This window comes from Drosophila teissieri, chromosome 3R (genome assembly GCF_016746235.2).
Source record: "Drosophila teissieri strain GT53w chromosome 3R, Prin_Dtei_1.1, whole genome shotgun sequence".
NCBI lineage: Eukaryota > Metazoa > Arthropoda > Insecta > Diptera > Drosophilidae > Drosophila > Drosophila teissieri.
In genome coordinates this window covers 3,331,402-3,345,332 of record NC_053032.1, presented here as the reverse complement: position 1 = coordinate 3,345,332, position 13,931 = coordinate 3,331,402, and the positions used below count along the sequence as shown (strand labels likewise).

General features: G+C 44.5%; 1 pseudogene; it reads left to right on the top strand.

Annotated features, from left to right (window-relative positions):
* Positions 1-9,220: 9,220 nt before the first annotated feature.
* Positions 9,221-12,050, top strand: LOC122622242 (annotated as a pseudogene).
* The last annotated feature ends 1,881 nt before the right edge of the window (positions 12,051-13,931 follow it).

The following is a 13,931-nucleotide window of genomic DNA, read 5'->3' as shown; positions in this document are numbered from 1 at the left end:
TCAGCCATTGCTGCGATTGCCTGATAGTACTCATCAAACGACTCATTGTGTTTTTGTTTACGTTGATCAATCGAGCCTTGGATATCCCCATCCGTACGTGCATCTTTGAACTGCGTCCTTAGAGCCACACACAAGTCGCTCCAAATTATAATTGGTACTGTCTTATGACACAAAACCATTCTGCTGTCCCGCCTTCAATCAAGTTGCTTGAATATAGGGCCAGCAAGTTAAAATTCCCATCTAGCGTTTTTCTAGCCAATGTTTCTGCTCGATAAATAAAATCGTCAACTGAGAGGAAACCCTTACCGGTATATATCAATTTCCAATTAGACATAATTTTGCTAATACGATCTGGCCGGAGATCAAATGCGTCTAAATGGAAACTGGCTTCGGTGTTTATATTACCGGATTGATTAGGGAAAATTTCTGGTGGAACTTGCTCTCTTTCCTGTTTCTTCCGCTTGTCCGACTCTGTAGAGACATTCTTTGGAAGCCTGCCTCAATTGCATTTGAAATAAGTTGTGTTTGCCTGTCCGTTTTTCTGTCAGGCTATTGTCTCCCGGTTCTGTCAATTCAATGGGAGCTCTACATACTGGAAACACCTTGCGGCTTGTGGTATTAAAAAACGCCAGGTAAAATGTATGATCATCACAATTTCTAACATGGGGAGAAATATCGTGAGAATGGTGCTGTGGGTAGATAATAAGGTATGTATATGTATGTCGCCGCTTTATATTATATGTCGCTGCTTTATATTATATTTCTTATGCTGAAGCATTATACCATGTTAATGTTAAGTAAATAAATGATGAAATGTAAAGCAATTCGTAGAATTCTCTATTTTCTCTAGAATTTGTCTTGTGTCTGTTCGATGCCTGGGCTAACGGTTGTTTCTGTTTTGCGTAGCCTAGGCGCGACATGGCTGTAAGAAGCGTGGCGAGCTTCGAGTAGTTTCGGGCCTAAATTCCAGTGAACTTCGACGCGACAAAAATGCAAGAACGCAGTCGCGTAGACTTGGGGTGCCAGGGTCCGTTATGCACAAACCTATAAATACTGAGTGTGGTGTCGAAATGGCACAGTCTTCATTTGAGAGGTATCGATGTAGTGAGTAGGTTTTATATTAAGTATAAAATGAAATCATTAGCGAAAGGCAAAAGTAATATTTCATAAAAAAACAAGAGAGAACGCTATAGTCGAGTTCCCCGACTATCTGATACCCGTTACTCAGCTAGTGGAAGTGTGAGGAAGAGTCTTCATCACTGACAGTTTTTGACGGTTTGTGGGCGTTAGAGTGGGCGTGCCAAAAAGTTTTTTAGCAAATCGATAAAAATTTACAAAACTATTACAAAAATGAAAAAATATTAAAACATTTTTTTAAAGTGTAGGCGTGGCAGTTTTATGCGGTTTGTGGGCGTTAGAGTGGGCGTGGCAAAACGTTTTTTTGCAAATCGATAGAAATTTACAAGACTAATACAAAAATAAAAAAATATCAAAACCTTTTTCAAAAGTGTGGACGTGGCATTCTTAGGCGGTTTGTGGGCGTTAGAGTGGGCGTGGCAACATGAATCGACAAACTTGCGCTGCGAAAAGAGGTAATAGACCTAACTCTCGTCTCTAAACCACTACTAAAGACAGCAACTCACTGGAGGGTGCTAGATAAGCACTCTTTCTCGGACCACAGGTATCCCCTTAAAACTAGCAATTTTCTCAAACCCATGGAAAACAGACTGGCAACAATACAAAAATATTTTAAAGAAAAAAATCCCAATGGATCCCCCTCCATAACCCCTAACAATTTCTAGTCTAAACGAACTAGTTTCAATTTTCAGAGAAACCTGCAACTATGCTCTAAAAAAGGCCTGCGCCAATAGCAAGCCCAAAAGAAAAAGAAAGCTTCCCTGGTGGACAGCAGAACTATAACAAACTACAAAAAAGCCATCAGGAAAGCAAAGCGATCCTCGTGGCATTCCTTCTGCTCAGAAATTGAAAATACAACTGAAGTAGCCAGACTTAGAAAAATCCTCTCCCAATCGGCCACAACCCTAGGCTACATTAAAAGAGCAGATGGTTCCTGGACCAGCACGAGTGAGGAATCTCTGGAGATACTTCTAGACACTTACTTCCCAGAAAACAGCCAAAACGCTCTCACCTCCCAACAAACAAAAGCCACACTGGCAAGTATCAAACTGTGCATAGACCCAAAGGTCCTCCATTGGCCATACACAGTTTTAAACCATACAAATCTGCAGGTACAGACAAAATCATACCCGCACAAATCCAACATGCGGAAAATATAGCCATAAACTGGCTTCTAGACATTTTTAAAAGGTCCCTACTTCTTGCAGTCCCGAATAGTCTTCATCCCCAAAGCAGGGAAACCATCACACACGACCCCAAGGACTTCAGACCAATTAGTCTGTCATCCTTCTTACTAAAGACCCTTGAAAGAATCATCGGCCTGCATATGAGATCAACTCTCAACCCAAGTCTCATCACAGACACGCAACACGCCTACAAGAAAGGGAAATCGACAGAGACAGCACTACACTCTCTCGTCTCCAAGATAGAAAAATCTATGTCCCAAAAGAAATAGAATAAAGGAATGGAATAAAAGGATATAGAAGGAGCTTTTAACAACGTCATCCCAACGGCGAATACCGGAGCCCTGACAGACCTTGGGGTAGACCGCTACTTGGTGGGACTTATAAGCCAACTGCGCACCTGCAGGAAGGTTACGTCTTTACTAGGCGCGTCAACCCTCACTGGGCACGTCGGCAGAGACACTCACGATCTCATGAGCGAAACACTCAGTGTTTTGTCCAGCTGGACCAAAAATAACGGACTAGGAATTAACCCCTCAAAGACCGAGCTGGTTCTCTTCACTAGGAAGTATAATATACCAGACTTAGTCCCACCTATCCTCAACAATCAAAGACTTTCCTTCAGTAGTAGCGCGAGGTACCTGGGCGTAATAGTTGACAGGAAACTAAACTGGAACATGAACCTCACAGACAGATACAGATAAGCTTCAATAGCACACTTCACGTGCAAGAAAGCAATAGGGCATAACACCCTATATAGTAAAATGCGTTAGTGAAGCCACATTCACACCCAGTGATATTATCCGAGCCCACCATTACGAAGGAGTCAAAGTCAGCCAGCTACGCGACCGTTGCCAAGGACGTGAGTACAAGGAAGGTGTGGACTAAGGTGATGCCAAAGCGTTTGCGCAAGAAGCCAGAGGCCATTATACTTAAAAAAAACTGGCAAGCTTCGTACGCTGACATGCTTCGTACGCTGAAAGCCGACCCCAACCTAAGCGACTTTGGAAAACAGGTTAAAAAGATCCGAAGGACCCAAAAAGGCGAGCTACTGCTCGAAGTAGAGGGCAAAGCCTCTGCCAGCATCCCGGCTTTCAGAGGAATAATTGAGGAGACCCTCAATGAAATGGCTGCGGTACGCACGGGGGCGCAGAGAATGGCGCTAATATGCAGTGGAATGGATGAGGCAACAACAGCGGTGGAACTCCAAAGTAGTCTCGCCTCCCAATACCAAGCCATTCATGTAAAGCCAGTCAGGAACAGTGACGTTATGCACGAACGATGCAATAACGGTTCTCAATCGGGGTTCGGTAACCGTAGGATGGTCACGGTGTCGCATCGCCCAGGCGTTCGCCCATTAAGATACTTCAGGTGCCTAGAATTTGGCCATCGGTCTTACACCTGCAACTCAGTCGATCGCTCGGACTGCTGCCTTCGATGTTGCGCGCATGGTCACAAGGCAAAGGGCTGCGCAGCGCCACCAAGATGCCTTATCTGCAGCAACGACGTGGATAGGAACCATGCGACAGGTGGTTTCGCATGCCCTGCGTACAAAGCCAGCACCAAAAAAGAAGCCAATAGCCGCCAAAATTATGTTAGACATTATTAACATCATCCAGCTCAACGTCAACCATTGCGCAGCTGCGCAGAACCTTTCCACAGCTGCTATGCTCCACCATATGCTCCACAATTCGAGGTCATGCTTAGAAAGCTTGTTGACCATGCAAGAGGGCGCAGACCAACAGTCATAGGAGGTGATCTCAATGCCTGGGCCACTGAATGGGGCAGCCGGAACCTGATAGACCTCGTTTTGCTAAACGACGGCCTCAAGCCGACCTTTAATAACGCAGAGGCTCGTCTCACATCGATGTCACCTTCGTCAGCAGTGTCTTAGCGGCCAACGCAAACTGGATGGTGCAAGAAGACATAACCCTGAGCGACCATAACCTGATCTCGTTCCGGTTACGTACAAGGAGACCGATGCCCAGACAGCGGAGATGTGCACTAGGGCCAGTATGGGACATCAAAAAGCTGGATGAGGATATGCTGGCCTCCCAGTTTGAATCCATGGAGACCACAAATGACATCGCATACAAAGCGAAGCGAGCCGAGCTCAAAAACAGCATATCTGCAGCAAAGGCAAATGCATTTAAGGACTTGCTTGCAAGCGTTGACGACGACCCCTGGGGTATTGCCTACAAAAAAGTCAGGAAAAAACTTAACGTCACTGGTGGAGGAACCCCTCAGGACCCAGTCGCACTGGCCAGCATCGTGTCGGAGCTATTCCCAAGCCAAGACACGTTATGGCAACCCGCTCTAGATGAAATTGGTGCTCATATGTCCAGCCTTATCGTGACATTCATGTAGAATATGGAATCGTAACTGTCTTGGAACAATCCGTAAAAACTTGTTATCGTATTTGCAATTTAGGCGATCGCGTTCGATCACATATTCGTCGCTCTCTGACTTCTTTGCTAATTTAATGTCAGCGACAATCTTCTGGATATTCTCATCATGCAGTTGAATTGAAAATAACCAATGAACGTCGTGTATTATGGATGTTTTTTACCATCATCATGTACTTTTGGCATGTTTAATCCGTTTCCCATGCTTCTTTGTGTAGAGCTCGATTTAGCCCGTCAAAATAGATAATCGGTGTTCCAGCTGATGAATAATCTCCACGTGAAACTCTTGTATTTTCAACCACCATCGTGCGATTCTTGGAATACGCTCTCGTTTCTCCATCGACGTCTTCGCATTACAATCGGTTTTTTTTTGGCGTGAATGTAGTATTTAAATCGCTCTAACCAAGAGCTATACGTTGAAAATTATTTAAAACTAAAATTAAGTCTTGGTATATGTTTTTTTTTTCGTTTGAATGCGTACAAATGTCGCGTGCGACATCAGAAAATTACGCATATGGTTGTACGTCTAGCGTATTTCCAATCATGGCTGAAAGCACCGTAACGCCCTTTTGCTTACGGTTCTCGAAATAATGCCGGCGACGGTCTGGTTTGCATTGCTTTAATTATTCATTTTTAGCCGCAACGATCTTTTTTCTAATACTATAATGTTGGTTACCTATTGATACTTCTGGGAAATGTTTACGATCTGTTGGCTTAGTAATGTCGGAGATAAGAAGAACTGCTTCGTGACTTATTGATCTAGTTTCGGTTCGGACAACAGATATGTTTTGCGAGCACTGTTTTTTGGTGCTCCCCAGTTTTTTGAAGACTGACAATGACTACAATTTGGCTATAGCAGAAAACATGCCGTTCCCTCGTACAATAAGGTATCTATGCCCTGTTATGTAACAGTTCCAACATTTGAAATCTATGGCCGCAATTTCTTCAACTTCTGGGACTTCACTATCAAGTTGATCCTTAAACTGCGGTTCTAATTCGTTCACCTGTCTTTTAGGCGGCGGTCGACTGAAAGTACTGTGTGGCTTAGACACATGCTGCTTGAAAATCTCTTGCCTGCGTACCGCTTGGCGCAGGTCAGCCACGCTGTGGATAGATATATGAAGCAACTCATATCGTATTTCTGTCAAAAGGATTGACCTTAAGAGCCCTAGCATATAGGATTCAGACATTGGCTGCGATAAATGGTCAGCCATTGCTGCGATTGCCTGATAGTACTCATCAAACGACTCATTGTGTTTTTGTTTACGTTGATCAATCGAGCCTTGGATATCCCCATCCGTACGTGCATCTTTGAACTGCGTCCTTAGAGCCACACACAAGTCGCTCCAAATTATAATTGGTACTGTCTTATGACACAAAACCATTCTGCTGTCCCGCCTTCAATCAAGTTGCTTGAATATAGGGCCAGCAAGTTAAAATTCCCATCTAGCGTTTTTCTAGCCAATGTTTCTGCTCGATAAATAAAATCGTCAACTGAGAGGAAACCCTTACCGGTATATATCAATTTCCAATTAGACATAATTTGGCTAATACGATCTGGCCGGAGATCAAATGCGTCTAAATGGAAACTGGCTTCGGTGTTTATATTACCGGATTGATTAGGGAAAATTTCTGGTGGAACTTGCTCTCTTTCCTGTTTCTTCCGCTTGTCCGACTCTGTAGAGACATTCTTTGGAAGCCTGCCTCAATTGCATTTGAAATAAGTTGTGTTTGCCTGTCCGTTTTTCTGTCAGGCTATTGTCTCCCGGTTCTGTCAATTCAATGGGAGCTCTACATACTGGAAACACCTTGCGGCTTGTGGTATTAAAAAACGCCAGGTAAAATGTATGATCATCACAATTTCTAACATGGGGAGAAATATCGTGAGAATGGTGCTGTGGGTAGATAATAAGGTATGTATATGTATGTCGCCGCTTTATATTATATGTCGCTGCTTTATATTATATTTCTTATGCTGAAGCATTATACCATGTTAATGTTAAGTACAATAAATGATGAAATGTAAAGCAATTCGTAGAATTCTCTATTTTCTCTAGAATTTGTCTTGTGTCTGTTCGATGCCTGGGCTAACGGTTGTTTCTGTTTTGCGTAGCCTAGGCGCGACATGGCTGTAAGAAGCGTGGCGAGCTTCGAGTAGTTTCGGGCCTAAATTCCAGTGAACTTCGACGCGACAAAAATGCAAGAACGCAGTCGCGTAGACTTGGGGTGCCAGGGTCCGTTATGCACAAACCTATAAATACTGAGTGTGGTGTCGAAATGGCACAGTCTTCATTTGAGAGGTATCGATGTAGTGAGTAGGTTTTATATTAAGTATAAAATGAAATCATTAGCGAAAGGCAAAAGTAATATTTCATAAAAAAACAAGAGAGAACGCTATAGTCGAGTTCCCCGACTATCTGATACCCGTTACTCAGCTAGTGGAAGTGTGAGGAAGAGTCTTCATCACTGACAGTTTTTGACGGTTTGTGGGCGTTAGAGTGGGCGTGCCAAAAAGTTTTTTAGCAAATCGATAAAAATTTACAAAACTATTACAAAAATGAAAAAATATTAAAACATTTTTTTAAAGTGTAGGCGTGGCAGTTTTATGCGGTTTGTGGGCGTTAGAGTGGGCGTGGCAAAACGTTTTTTTGCAAATCGATAGAAATTTACAAGACTAATACAAAAATAAAAAAATATCAAAACCTTTTTCAAAAGTGTGGACGTGGCATTCTTAGGCGGTTTGTGGGCGTTAGAGTGGGCGTGGCAACATGAATCGACAAACTTGCGCTGCGAAAAGAGGTAATAGACCTAACTCTCGTCTCTAAACCACTACTAAAGACAGCAACTCACTGGAGGGTGCTAGATAAGCACTCTTTCTCGGACCACAGGTATCCCCTTAAAACTAGCAATTTTCTCAAACCCATGGAAAACAGACTGGCAACAATACAAAAATATTTTAAAGAAAAAAATCCCAATGGATCCCCCTCCATAACCCCTAACAATTTCTAGTCTAAACGAACTAGTTTCAATTTTCAGAGAAACCTGCAACTATGCTCTAAAAAAGGCCTGCGCCAATAGCAAGCCCAAAAGAAAAAGAAAGCTTCCCTGGTGGACAGCAGAACTATAACAAACTACAAAAAAGCCATCAGGAAAGCAAAGCGATCCTCGTGGCATTCCTTCTGCTCAGAAATTGAAAATACAACTGAAGTAGCCAGACTTAGAAAAATCCTCTCCCAATCGGCCACAACCCTAGGCTACATTAAAAGAGCAGATGGTTCCTGGACCAGCACGAGTGAGGAATCTCTGGAGATACTTCTAGACACTTACTTCCCAGAAAACAGCCAAAACGCTCTCACCTCCCAACAAACAAAAGCCACACTGGCAAGTATCAAACTGTGCATAGACCCAAAGGTCCTCCATTGGCCCATACACAGTTTTAAACCATACAAATCTGCAGGTACAGACAAAATCATACCCGCACAAATCCAACATGCGGAAAATATAGCCATAAACTGGCTTCTAGACATTTTTAAAAGGTCCCTACTTCTTGCAGTCCCGAATAGTCTTCATCCCCAAAGCAGGGAAACCATCACACACGACCCCAAGGACTTCAGACCAATTAGTCTGTCATCCTTCTTACTAAAGACCCTTGAAAGAATCATCGGCCTGCATATGAGATCAACTCTCAACCCAAGTCTCATCACAGACACGCAACACGCCTACAAGAAAGGGAAATCGACAGAGACAGCACTACACTCTCTCGTCTCCAAGATAGAAAAATCTATGTCCCAAAAGAAATAGAATAAAGGAATGGAATAAAAGGATATAGAAGGAGCTTTTAACAACGTCATCCCAACGGCGAATACCGGAGCCCTGACAGACCTTGGGGTAGACCGCTACTTGGTGGGACTTATAAGCCAACTGCGCACCTGCAGGAAGGTTACGTCTTTACTAGGCGCGTCAACCCTCACTGGGCACGTCGGCAGAGACACTCACGATCTCATGAGCGAAACACTCAGTGTTTTGTCCAGCTGGACCAAAAATAACGGACTAGGAATTAACCCCTCAAAGACCGAGCTGGTTCTCTTCACTAGGAAGTATAATATACCAGACTTAGTCCCACCTATCCTCAACAATCAAAGACTTTCCTTCAGTAGTAGCGCGAGGTACCTGGGCGTAATAGTTGACAGGAAACTAAACTGGAACATGAACCTCACAGACAGATACAGATAAGCTTCAATAGCACACTTCACGTGCAAGAAAGCAATAGGGCATAACACCCTATATAGTAAAATGCGTTAGTGAAGCCACATTCACACCCAGTGATATTATCCGAGCCCACCATTACGAAGGAGTCAAAGTCAGCCAGCTACGCGACCGTTGCCAAGGACGTGAGTACAAGGAAGGTGTGGACTAAGGTGATGCCAAAGCGTTTGCGCAAGAAGCCAGAGGCCATTATACTTAAAAAAAACTGGCAAAGCTTCGTACGCTGACATGCTTCGTACGCTGAAAGCCGACCCCAACCTAAGCGACTTTGGAAAACAGGTTAAAAAGATCCGAAGGACCCAAAAAGGCGAGCTACTGCTCGAAGTAGAGGGCAAAGCCTCTGCCAGCATCCCGGCTTTCAGAGGAATAATTGAGGAGACCCTCAATGAAATGGCTGCGGTACGCACGGGGGCGCAGAGAATGGCGCTAATATGCAGTGGAATGGATGAGGCAACAACAGCGGTGGAACTCCAAAGTAGTCTCGCCTCCCAATACCAAGCCATTCATGTAAAGCCAGTCAGGAACAGTGACGTTATGCACGAACGATGCAATAACGGTTCTCAATCGGGGTTCGGTAACCGTAGGATGGTCACGGTGTCGCATCGCCCAGGACGTTCGCCCATTAAGATACTTCAGGTGCCTAGAATTTGGCCATCGGTCTTACACCTGCAACTCAGTCGATCGCTCGGACTGCTGCCTTCGATGTTGCGCGCATGGTCACAAGGCAAAGGGCTGCGCAGCGCCACCAAGATGCCTTATCTGCAGCAACGACGTTGATAGGAACCATGCGACAGGTGGTTTCGCATGCCCTGCGTACAAAGCCAGCACCAATAAAGAAGCCAATAGCCGCCAAAATTATGTTAGACATTTTTAACATCATCCAGCTCAACGTCAACCATTGCGCAGCTGCGCAGAACCTTTCCACAGCTGCTATGCTCCACCATATGCTCCACAATTCGAGGTCATGCTTAGAAAGCTTGTTGACCATGCAAGAGGGCGCAGACCAACAGTCATAGGAGGTGATCTCAATGCCTGGGCCACTGAATGGGGCAGCCGGAACCTGATAGACCTCGTTTTGCTAAACGACGGCCTCAAGCCGACCTTTAATAACGACAGAGGCTCGTCTCACATCGATGTCACCTTCGTCAGCAGTGTCTTAGCGGCCAACGCAAACTGGATGGTGCAAGAAGATATAACCCTGAGCGACCATAACCTGATCTCGTTCCGGTTACGTACAAGGAGACCGATGCCCAGACAGCGGAGATGTGCACTAGGGCCAGTATGGGACATCAAAAAGCTGGATGAGGATATGCTGGCCTCCCAGTTTGAATCCATGGAGACCACAAATGACATCGCATACAAAGCGAAGCGAGCCGAGCTCAAAAACAGCATATCTGCAGCAAAGGCAAATGCATTTAAGGACTTGCTTGCAAGCGTTGACGACGACCCCTGGGGTATTGCCTACAAAAAAGTCAGGAAAAAACTTAACGTCACTGGTGGAGGAACCCCTCAGGACCCAGTCGCACTGGCCAGCATCGTGTCGGAGCTATTCCCAAGCCAAGACACGTTATGGCAACCCGCTCTAGAAGCCCCCGCCTCCGATTTTCCGTGTATCACAGCATGCGAAGTCGTCGAATCAGCGAAGAGGATCAAGCCGAACAAAGCACCCGGCATTGATGGTATTCCTGGGTTAATCGTCAAGGCCGCTGCCACCGCAAGACCCGAGGTCTTCAGGGAGGCCTTCCAACAATGTCTTCTGGAAGGAGTCTTCCCCAAGCGGTGGAAGACAATGAAACTTGTCCTTCTACCAAAAGGCAAGGGGCCTGCAAACGCAGCAGGCAGCTATCGCCCCCTATGCCTACTGGACATTGTGGGCAAACTGTTTGAGCGCATTCTATACACTCGCATACAAGCCATCACCCCCCAGGCCTTCATTGCCAACAGTATGGCTTCCGTAAAGGGAAGAGCACGTGCGATGCTCTCACAGCTGAAGTGGCGAAGAACGCACTTGATGGCGACCGATGGTTAGGCGGCAGTAAACAGTACAGTGCCATCATCACACTCGACGTGAAGAACGCGTTTAATTCAGTAAGATGGCCCATTATCCTCAGAGCGATCACCGATTGGCTTGAGCAAGTCGGCCTAGGAATTGCGGCACATAAGACGGAATTAGTCCTGTTGAGCAGCAGAAAGAGAATCGAAAGCATGCAGGTCGAAGTGAAGGGAGAAATAATCACTTCAGCAGGTACGTTGATGTACTTGGGAGTCCTAATAGACCGTAGGCTCTCCTTTAAGGACCACGCAGCGTATGCCATCAGAAAAGCGGCAATGACAAGCACTGGCAAGAATTATGCCCAACGTGGGAGGACCTAGATTGCCGGCAAGGACTCTGCTTGCGGCGGTTACTAAGGCAACGCTGCTTTACGCTGCCCCTATCTGGAGCTGTGTTACAAGCAAAGTAACCTACTTGGCTAGTGCGCGGGCAGTATCTCGGACAATGGCACTGAGACTAATCAGGGGCTTTTCAACCGTTTTGGATGACGCAGCGCATGCTCTTTCAGGCATTATACCCATTGACCTGGAGATAAAGCGCCAATATCTTGTGCGAGAAGGTGTTGACCAAACGGAGATCCTCGAGTGAATTCGTGGAGTCTGGCAGACTAGGTCGCAACGTGGGCGATGGACGTACCAGCTTATCCCTGACCTAACGGAATGGGCAGAGTGTGAGCACAAAGTGGTGGACTACCACATGACCCAGTTCCTAACGGACCATGGTTGTTTCCGAGGGTACCTGTTTAGGTTCCACCATGTGGATACAGCGCAACGCCCCTTTTGCATAAACGCGGTGGAAACAGCAGAGCACATCCTCCTGCACTGCTCTAGGTTCGCTGTGGAGAAGGTCCAACTGGAGTCGCTTGCTGGTGCACCTCTCAGCCCAAGAGGCCTGATTGCCGCTATGTTGGCGAACAAGGACGTTTGGAAAGGGGCTCACGAAATCATAGTCCGCATGATGAAGCGTGTCCGCAAGGACGAGATGGCCAACAGAAATGGCGGATGAGAAGTACTCCTGTGTGGTGGCGGGGTAAGAATTCTACTACAGTTCGCTCGGCAAGGACAGGAGATGGAGCGGAGATTTTCGTTTAGTACGTAGGCATAACTCTACTTGGAGGGTTATGAATCGTGCATGCCATCTACGGTCGGTAGACGGTATCTTTAGAAGATTTCATTATCCTGCCGTATATTTCATAAAAAAAAAAACCCCTATATGGTAAACTGGATATATACGGCCATCGTCAGACCAATACTACTGTATGGGGTCGTGGTATAGTGGCTGGCTCTGAAAAAGAAATCCGGCACAAAAATGCTAGCAAAGAAGCAAGGATCCGCGGCACTTTGCATCAGCAGTGCTTTACGCACCATCCCAAACGAAGCCCTAAACACCATACTCAACCTCCCAAGCCCGGAACTAGCTGGCATGGAACAGGCTACAGTAGCGGCAATCAGGCTTAGAGATAGCAAACAGTAGAACCCACAAGATGCGTGTAAAATCCCAAATGAGGAGACTTTACTCGTTGAGTTTTTGTAAGAAACTAATTTTATTTGGAAATATCTTCGGTTTAAATAGGTGACATGAGAATCGCATCTTAGAGTAAATGGCCTACGCAGAGGCCTAAGTGAATAGTCCCCGCCTTATCGAGGTCCCACGCTCCGGCACATCTGCCTATCTTGAGCGGCGAGGACCTTATCTGTGGTCTCCCACTAAGGGACTATTTTAGGAGGCGGGGAACGATCTCAAGTGACTGACTCATGTAGTGTGCACTTAAATTACATGTTTTTGAGCACTGCACCCATGTCGCCTTAGATAACAAAATCCTAAATATAATTTATCGCTCTCGATTCATTTACATAAGATATGAACGAAGCCCAAAATTGTAAGTCTTTAAATATATTCGTGTTCATGTGTGAACATTCTGCCAAAGGGCCAGCAAAGCTGAGATGTACATTAGTATATTAGTTGCATTTATAACAGTAGTGGACTGTATTTATTTGATATATGTTCATTTATTTTGCAACTAAGATTTCAATGGCCCTAGTTTTCCTGGCTTTTAATTTTATTGGATTACAATAATGGTTTGTATTATTTTTAATTCAACAATTTGTACTCAATTAACTTATTTTAAACATTTTGCTTTTTCTATGTAGAAGTACATTTTCTATTAAACAACGATATAGTGGACTGTATATTTTTTTTGTTATATAATTTTATTGTTTATTTACTATTGATATTTATAGTACTGGCAACGGACCTGCAAAGGTTATTGCTTGCATTCTTTGTTGCACAGCACATTTCCGTATGAAATATATTATTAATACTATCATTATTATTAAAGCAATAATTAATCCAGCATGTCCGGAAATATGATGGAAATCTAAATCTTTCAATTTTTGATGGTTCTCTTTCATAAATTTAATTTCATTATTCAACCGTTCAAATTCCTCAGTATGATTTAATATTGATAGTTTCAGCGGATCCCAAATAATCTTCGGCACTTCACTAACTTCTCCTATATAAGGTGTTGATAATAATTCTTCACTTTCGGACTGAATGTTATGGTGGGCAACTAGAATTTTATCGTCGGTTCTTGCCGTACAATATGGCGCTATGCTTAAAACTCCTTGCTGAGGCAAATCAAACAATTCAATTTGAGAACCAATACATTGCAGACGGACTTTTGAATTCACAGGAACCTTAAACAACCAACTACTTTTGTTTTCCACTTAACCCAGAAATCTTTCTTCATTTTTTGGATAAGTCTCCACCTATCCAAATTTCCGATTTTTTCATCTTCCAGCGGTCTTCCAATTAAAAAATTACCTGGTGTTAAAACCTCTTGTTGGTCCATCTCACTAACTATAGTGTATAATGGCCTTGAATTTA